The sequence below is a fragment of the Chinchilla lanigera genome, unplaced genomic scaffold, assembly GCF_000276665.1.
Source record: "Chinchilla lanigera isolate Chin_1 unplaced genomic scaffold, ChiLan1.0 scaffold00077, whole genome shotgun sequence".
Classification (NCBI taxonomy): Eukaryota; Metazoa; Chordata; class Mammalia; order Rodentia; family Chinchillidae; genus Chinchilla; species Chinchilla lanigera.
Genome location: NW_004955478.1, coordinates 2,631,500 through 2,640,220, shown reverse-complemented (window position 1 = coordinate 2,640,220; position 8,721 = coordinate 2,631,500). Strand labels below are relative to the sequence as shown.

Genomic DNA, 8,721 nt, shown 5'->3' with positions numbered 1-8,721 from the left:
AAAAAAAAAAAAAATTGTCGGAAGAGACCAACAGCTTTTCTAGAAGAAAAGTTGTACTAATTCTGTACTAGCAAATTAGTACTTCCGTACTAATTTGCTAAGGTTACCACAACCAATAATGACAAATAAGGTGGCTTAAAAATACAATTTTTTTCCCTCACATTTAGGAGGCTAGAAATCTGATATCAAACTGTCAAGAAGGTTTGTTTTTTTTGAGGCCCTCCCTTAGGCCACCTTGCTATATCCTAAGTTGCTTGTCCCAAGGTCTGCATTTCTGTGTCCTTGTCTCTTCTTTTACTAAGGATACAGGTCCCATTGGATTATGGGCCACACCTTTGACCTAATTTAACCCTGATTACCATTCCAAATATAGTCACTTTTTGAGATATTGAAAATTGGGATGTCAGCGTATGATCTGGAGGATAATCCAGCCCATATCTTCTTAATGATGCCTTTCTCATCTGCATAAGTTCTTAACTTTTAACTTCATTTTTACTCACATTTAGGATATTCCTGACTCACTCCACGTGTAGTACTGCTTCTAAAACAATACACTCACTTATAAATAAACTTGTGTGGTGACGACAGCAAGGAAAGAGACATGCAGTTCAGCAGTCTTCTGAAAACACCAGAGTGCGTGAAGATGCTCCTTTCAGGATGTGTCCTTGGGAAAGTAAGTGGAAAATACAGAGACCCTGGAACAAACTCATTCTGCTGTACTGAGTTGGATCTTGTTCTTGGCAATGTCATCATTGGGATGTTGACCCATTTATCAATGCATTCATGTCAACTACACTCATTAGAACTTAAACTACATCTGAAGTCCCTCCAGAGAGTAGCCGCTAGTGTCCGGGCCAGGCACAATGATGCTGGTCATAATGCTTCCCACTTAAAAGCATCAGTGCATCCAACATCCTCTTCTACTTAGTTACAAAAGAGGGACATATTTATTTCTGCAAATGGCCCTGGTAAGAGCTCTTTTCTGTTTTACTGACATTTTTCCTGGGGGGAAAAAAAATCAGATGTCAACATCTTCCCTTTTTAGACCATCCAAAGTAGCAGTTTCTATCATTTTGTTGTTTCCAGATAGCAGCAGATCAGAGTCTGTTTATTCCGCACCCTGAGAACAGAACATGTTTCGCTGTCTCATTAATTTTTTCTTTAATTTCAGAGAAGAAATGGAAGAAAAGGGCCTAGCTTGAGGCTATACAAAAATCATTCTGCTTAGTAGATAAATCAGCCTGAATCTAATAGAGTTCAGTTTGGCTACAACAAAGCAAGTTTGCAAATTGATGGCTGTATCGCTAAGTTTGGTGAAGGGTTGCATAACACATCAGGTAGGCCAAAAAAGCACCAATAAATCAATCTTTACTAAACATAAAAAGAGTTGGCAGAGTTGAAAAAGAAAAGGAGGAAGCTGAAACGTGTGCGTGAAATTTCCACATTAAAAACTCATCGTTCTTGCCTGGTCCTGATGCAGTTTGAAAGGAAACAGACAATTCTATAATTTTAGCAAAAATATTTATGATACAATATACAAGTTCACCAAAACATTCTCTCCGATGTTCTCTCAAAAAATCAGTGTTCCTTACCCCAGCAAAGGCACTGCTAGAATACTTTATTTTTAGTTCATTTCAGAACATTCTGGATTCTAACTATGAAAAAAACAATCACTTTCACCTATCTTAAACCCCCACTCCCAGCTCCATCAATAACTTCTTCAACCAGATGTTATTACTTACATTCATATCCCACACTTTACAGGGGAACGTTCTGTCAGATATAGATGGAATCAAGGTCAGTTGGTCAGGGGTTTAAAAGACAAGGTCAAATATCAGGTTTCTGTTTTAGGAGGGAAAAAATGAGGAATTTAAATCAAAAGCACAGGTTTCAAGGGCTAGCCCTGAGAAACATCTGTAAACTCTTGGTTTGAAGTAAACAATGCATATGAATGTATATTAAAACATATGTAAATAGTGTTACTCCTTGCACTGTGCTAAGATATTGCAAAAGATGCATTCAAAAAGGAAAGGCACATGGAAGGTTTAATTCATGTATTAGTTCATTTATTCGGGCACTCAACAAACATTTATTTTGGTTTTCTTTGGGGTTGGACAGAATCACAATGATCAAATCAAAGTCTTTGTGGGAAACAAAAAGATACAGTGAGGAAGCGCAGTATACCAGATAGTGTCATCAGTCAGGGCATTCATGCTGGATTAAAAGGTTGCACCTTGGTGTGAGGACCGAACCAGAGAGAAGAAACTGTGTCAACCTGGTAATTATTTTAATGAGACACAAGAAGGATTTATTAGAGGTAGCTATAAGACGCACTCAGGAATGGAGTGCAGGTGTACAGAGAAGTGAACCACAGACTTTCACATTATACAAAACACTTTTTTTTCTGATTAATAAAAATTGAAAAACAAATTCTTACCAAAGGGAAAATGAAAATCAATAGTTCTTCTTAGAACTTCTCTTATTTGCTCGCATATTAATCTCTGTGCTTGGAGACATTTCTGGCCAACCTGAAGAAAACAGAAGCATCTACCTGTACATAGGGAACAGTTTTAAGACAGCTCTTAATTTTCTCCATTTTGAGTGTTAGCTCCCCTTTCTTACCTCCTCTGCTTGAGCATGGGTAGATTCTGTGATTTGCTTATAACTGAAGTACATAGAAAATGTGATGAATGTCCTATCTGTAATTAAAATATATAACCTTAGAGCATGTTTTGCAAAAAGACAGTTCCTATTATTAGCTTTGATAAGAGAAGGTGCATGTTGTAACCTTTGCTAAAAAATGGATCACATGACAAAGAGGAGAATCTACTCTCTGGACAACTGTCTGCAAGGAGCTGAGAACCACAACACACCCTCCATAGACAGAAAGACTCTACTAACAGCCACATGTGCGTACAGGATGGAGGGCTCCTCCCTGGCTGAATGCTGAGGCCACACTGCAACCCCAGGGGCCAGCACTTTGATTTTAGCCCTTTGATTTCCTGAAGCAGAAAACCCAGCCAAGCTATTCAAAATCTCCTGACTTGCAAAAAGCATGATGCAATAACCTTGTATTATTTTAGTGGGTAACTTTAGGGTAATTTGGTGTGCAATATGAGGTAACACAGATACACAGATAACATAGTATATAATAATAAAGAAAGAGGGAACTTTGATATTTAGGTTCTCTGCTGCTTAGAAATTACTCGATTTGATAAAAAATGATTTGGTGATATTTTAAAAACTTTTGTGGGGGATGTGTGTATCTTAAAGAAAGACAAATGCCCCTTCTGTTTTATGCCTTCAACCCAACCTTTAGGATGTTCCCTCTGTGTTCAACTAGCCTGCTACCCACAGCTCCACCCACTTTCTGAGACCAAGAGATGATATAGGTCTGGGACCAGGAAGGGAGTCTGAACTCTGACGGATGGTGAATCACTCCCATCAGCCACCTTGTTTTTTTTGCCTGACTGCCTGGTTTGGAAGGTGAATAAGCCCATGACTCTTGTCACCTAGAATAAAAGAATACTCTTACTTTGGTTAAGAAAAAAGGCCTTTCAAAGAAAAGATCTAGCCTAAGTAGCACAGCAAAGGGTGGGAAGATGTGAAATTTGTCTCAGGACAAATCCCCCAAACACCTGGCTTCAGTCTCCAGTAGAACAATATAGAAGCTCATTTCCTGGAGAAGCCTGGTGCCTTGACATGTATGCCTCTAAGTAATCCTTTCAGTTTGATATCGCTCAGAAAAAATTTGGTTCAAAATCTGCAGATCTCTTGGGGTTTAAAATCTCTGTTTGCTTTGGCTGTTGGATTTTCTCATGTCTCAGGGGAAAAACTGAATTCTAGATTCAGAAATGCCCAAAGAAAGATAAGGAATTAGAAGATATGTTTTACCATCTCCAGATGCCAAGGAATGAGAGAGAGGGAGGGTGCTATGTATACTTCAATATCAGAATATCTTTCCTCTGAAAAACTGAGTAAACGCTTCTTCAATCACTTAAAATGTGAAAAGTTTCTTTGCTTTTGAAGCATAGGAAAGCAGCAGATGGGCTGGATTTTCCCGGCTGGCTAAAATTTATTGATCCCTGATCAAAGCTATCGTTTTCTAGGTTTGGTGTTTGGTGATCCCAGTAATTTGTAATGTTTGTCATGTTTTTAAAGTTCGACCAGTTTATTCATATTTATTAAAATTACCATGGAAGGAATAGGAGGTGCAGGGACTTTGAGAAGGAGGTCAGCAAATAAGAAATTGGAGGAAGCAGGGGACAGATGGCATTCCATAGCTAACACACGCAAATGGGGAATTGCTCTCCAAAAAGGAATGGGTTTATTCTGTTGTCACTCTTTGAAGAAACCACTAGACTTTACATATATTTTCTGTTCTTGTGATCAAGATGCCGGAGTAGGAACTAGCTGATTTCCGCATTAGTACTGTGTATTTGTTTCAAGATGTGCAGAGTTCTGCTAGCTCCCTTAAGAACCAAAATGGTGACCAAGAAGGAAATGATAGATACACACGAGCAGATCACACAGACTAGCTGTATTCCTCATGCCCCAGAATGGGTTTGGCTGCAATTTTTCCCAGCATATTCTATCCAGCTGACTTGTTAATCAAACAGAAGAGGAAGCAATTCTCTATGGGCACAAGATGGCACAGCTTTGAGAAAGCCATGGCATTCTAATACCTGCAAGGCAGACATTTTGGAAATGTGAAACTTGTTCTAGTATGAATGAAAAGGCCCGTTCAACTTGGAAAAAATCTATCACCAGTTTTCAAGCAAATTCTGTTTTTGAAATCCATGTTTCCATGCTTCTCTCTGGAGTCTCAAAGTACTTCTTTAGCTGTGGGCTTAGTCTTACATAAGAAGAAGGAAATAGAGATAGAGAACGGAAGAATGACGCAGCTCTTAAGCTGATCCTTGAATAAAGGATCCTGCTAGTCTCCAAGCCCTTTCCAGTTGCAGTAATGGACCTGTTTGCCTTGCCCGATGAGAATAGCCCAGCTCCCGAGCTCTCTTCCCACTGTAAAATGCCTAAGGCTCAGGCTGTGCTTTCTGAGTGTTCATTAAAAGGCCTGCTCTCATTCTTTTGTGAGGAATCATCTATATTGTTTTTCAGTTTGGGCACCCATCCAATAAGAGGTGCATCTTAAATTTTCCTCCAAAGAGCAGAGGATTTAAAATAGCTCCCAAACAGACTCTGATGACAGCACCTCCCAGCACATCGCAAGTTTGCACCGTCTCCCCTCAGAGCAATTACACTGAAGGGAAGCAGTAGCAGTGGTGTTTTTCAATAGTAATGAATAATAAAGAAGGAAAATTAGAGAAAATTAAGTTGCGGCAATAGAAGAGTTCCTCAGGGACCATCTCCCCTTTCCTTTGGATTCTGTGCATTCAAGCCATCTCTGCAAAGAGTGAACCACTCTGAAACAGCCCGGAATCTGGGAAATAGGAGCTTTAGGAAGCCATTATTGCTAAGCTTATGTTAAATCCCTCCTGCTGTAGTTTTTGACATTAAATGCATAGTGAAACACGAGCAGAAAGCGTCTAACTTCAAGTGAGAATAACTTTTACCCTTCTTGAGAGGGTCACATGTGGCAACTTCACTTCAGCAATTATTTTTGTCTTCATTTGCAAATTGAAGGCCTGAATCAGAATCTTAGTGGGATATGATTACATATTTTTAAATAGACCTGGAAGGGACTTAAGTGAACTTAACTAGAGGATCACTAATAGTGCAAGTGACAATCTAGAATGTCCTTATGATTTGCAGCAGATTGTTTAGCTAGTTAGTGGATGGTGTTGGTTGGATCAAAGACTGTTTTTTTCAGATTCCTAAAGTAGATCAATCAAATTCCCTTTATGCTGCATGAATGAGTGTGTGCAGAGAAAACACAACTCCATGGTCAGAATAAAACAGAAGAAAGGATTCATGTGGCCCCTTTTCTTCCCATTGTTCTAGGGAAAAGTAAAAGGAGTAAGGAACATGCAGAGACAGAGGAAATGGGGACACACTGGCTGATGGGAAGGTAGGCAACAAAGAAGGTGGAGCTCATTCTACAAGTTCACATCCCTAGAAACTGGGTATGTTTGGTCTTGTTTAAAGAAAATTAATTCTATAGACAGGTCTCTCTTTCTTTCTTTCTTTCTTTCTTTCTTTCTTTCTTTCTTTCTTTCTTTCTTTCTTTCTTTCTTTCTTTCTTTCTTTCCTCCTTTTGGTACTGGGAATTGAACTCATGACCTCGCACTTGCCAGGCAAGCACTATGCCCTTGAGCCACAGCTCTGGCCCTGAATACTGCATTTTCATAACTGATCTTATACATAAGTTCTCTGTTTTATTCCACAGAACCTGAGAAGTCCTCACAGTTACACATACTAAAAAATAATAAATACCATGAGAAATTAGGTCAAAAATCAATTATGAAAATAAACCCAAGAATAATATTAATTTGTAAGTAATAGATAGTATATCTTTTTGTCTTAATGTTAAACAAGTTCCATAAATTTGGTTGAAAATATTTAGTTGTTAGATAATCTACATAGAATGACTGCATAAATGTGCATGATACTGAATGCACAAAGGTCTGTATTTTTGAATGACTGTTCTTGAATCCATATGAACATATGTGTAGTGTGTGTATGTGTATATGTGTGTGATGGCAATATGTATGCATATGTGTTTCAGCGCATGCTGGCGTGAGAGTATGATTTGTGTCAGTGCATACAAGTCTGCATATGTGTTTCTATACTCCAAATAAATACAATTTTTCCTATTACTAAAAACAGAAATAGTCATTTTTCACTAAATTCTGAAATATTTGCGGCCCCCACAGTTACCTGCGTGTTCCTCTCATGGAAAAGAAAACATTTCCATGTTGGGAAAAAAATACATAAAATATTTAAAATTTAAGTTAGTTACATTTAAAAATCTCAGATATGTGTTATTTAAAAATAGATCTTGACTATGCTATTGACACCTGGCTTGTTCTATCTAACAATAAAATGAACTTGATTTATTTGGGTCTATACTGGCCAGGATTGGGTGGCTATGAGACAGTATGACAAAGAAGTTTCAGAAGGAGCAAAGGGGGTCTAAACAGGGTATAAAACTTCTTGCAGTTTGTTTTCTGGTGGTCAAGACTCAATGAAATATCTTGGCTTTGTAATCCCTGAAATATTATAGGAGTCAGGAACCCTATTCATTTAGTCTAGAGCTGTAATTTCCTCATTTCAAAAAGTGTAAGAGTTGATGTCTACATTATCTGCTAGCTAAAATCATCTATGATTCTGCATCATCTCTGCTTTAGACAGTAAATCCAGTGAGATTTTTAACGCAATACTTCGTCTTTTGTTTTATTTCTAAGTTAGCCAATAGAACATCAATCTTTGTTGTTAGTTTTGTTGTTGGGACTATAAAATAACATCAGATTATTCGGTATTGTTACCTACCTTGGTTTATGCAAGAATCATTGCCTAGAATAACAGCATTTATTCTCGCCTTCACATTGTCTGCAAAATTTACATTGTACTGTCTTAAATGAAGTAAGTTATATAACTTGTCAAGTTCATCCACTAAAATATAATTTGAATTCAAGGTTCAAAACAAGAACGGCAACATCTGAGAGCTTGTGAATATCACATTCTTTTGAAAGAATTCTCTTGGAGGTACTACCATCAGGAGGTTACACAGATTCCGAGCACGTTGTGAATGTGTTTGTGAGTGTGAGGGTGTTGACGGATCAGGGCCGGGCTCTGCTATAGAGAAGGTCACTAACCAGCTTAAGAAAGCAGAATGCAGAAGTCCTGACTCGCTTTAAAAGAACAGTTCCTAGCACGTCTTGTAGAAACACAGAGAATCAAAGGTTGGACGTACCAAGTTCCATGCTGCATGAGAAAGGGGAAGTACGGGGAATCTTGGTGAGAACTGAGCTGTTTCAAGTTTCTGTATTACCCACTTCTGTCTTTGTTTTGATGAAGAAATTGAATTCCTTCAGCTAACTCTCAAGTCACTAAATATGTAACTAAGGAATGAGAATAATTAGTATAGCAAGACCCATCCTAAGTGACTTCATAAGAGCAAGACAGAAGCAACAGAACATTATGGTGAATAAATAGTGCCAAAAGTGCCCTTCAGATTTGGAATAATTTGCTTTCCTCCGTAGGAGGACAGGGAAGTTGCCTAAAGTCTCAGGGCATGAGTACTTTTTGTGCTGTGGTTTTCTAACCCCAGCAATCACATCTCCCAACCCACGTGCTATGTGTTTTCGTGAAAATGCACACATTGCAACAAATGCTCTTGAATTCTCTTATCTGCAGGATGGTTAACATGTTTGCTCCATTGTGCCAACCTGTCTTCTCCTCCACAATCTCTTTGGGAATATTTATCTTTTGTGAGTTACAGAAAGAATTCTTGACCTTAGAGGAAAGACAAATAAACAAATTAACCCCTATGGGATTATACTGGCTGCTTCTGGTCGTGTTGCCTTTTTAGACTAATCTTTTTTTTTCCCTCCTATTCTCGGGTATGATATATGACCTACTGAGGAAAATCATCATTAGTAGAACATTTATTGAGAAAGAGAACAATGCTCCTATTCTTTTTTCTTTGATTACTAGATTAAAAGAAATTAAGATTGGGAAACTTAATTAGCTTGTATTTGGTATTGACTGCTCACATTAAGATGGTCTTCCACATTTGCTGGCGTTGTTTCTGTTGCCTGC

At 38.2% G+C, this 8,721-nt stretch overlaps 2 long non-coding RNA genes across 2 annotated transcripts in view; one reads left to right on the top strand and one right to left on the bottom strand.

Moving 5' to 3' along the window:
• LOC106146408 overlaps positions 1-6,078 on the top strand; it is a 9,625-nt gene extending 3,547 nt beyond the window's left edge. Inside the window, exons 2-3 of the long non-coding RNA XR_001230833.1 lie at positions 507-673; positions 5,962-6,078. This is a non-coding gene — a long non-coding RNA (uncharacterized LOC106146408). The remainder of the gene's footprint in view (positions 1-506; positions 674-5,961) is intronic.
• LOC106146409 lies at positions 2,069-2,701 on the bottom strand. Its single transcript, XR_001230834.1, has 3 exons — positions 2,623-2,701; positions 2,438-2,528; positions 2,069-2,275 (listed from the first exon to the last, which is right to left on the bottom strand). It is a non-coding gene; the product is annotated as an uncharacterized LOC106146409 (long non-coding RNA).
• Positions 6,079-8,721: the final 2,643 nt, after the last annotated feature.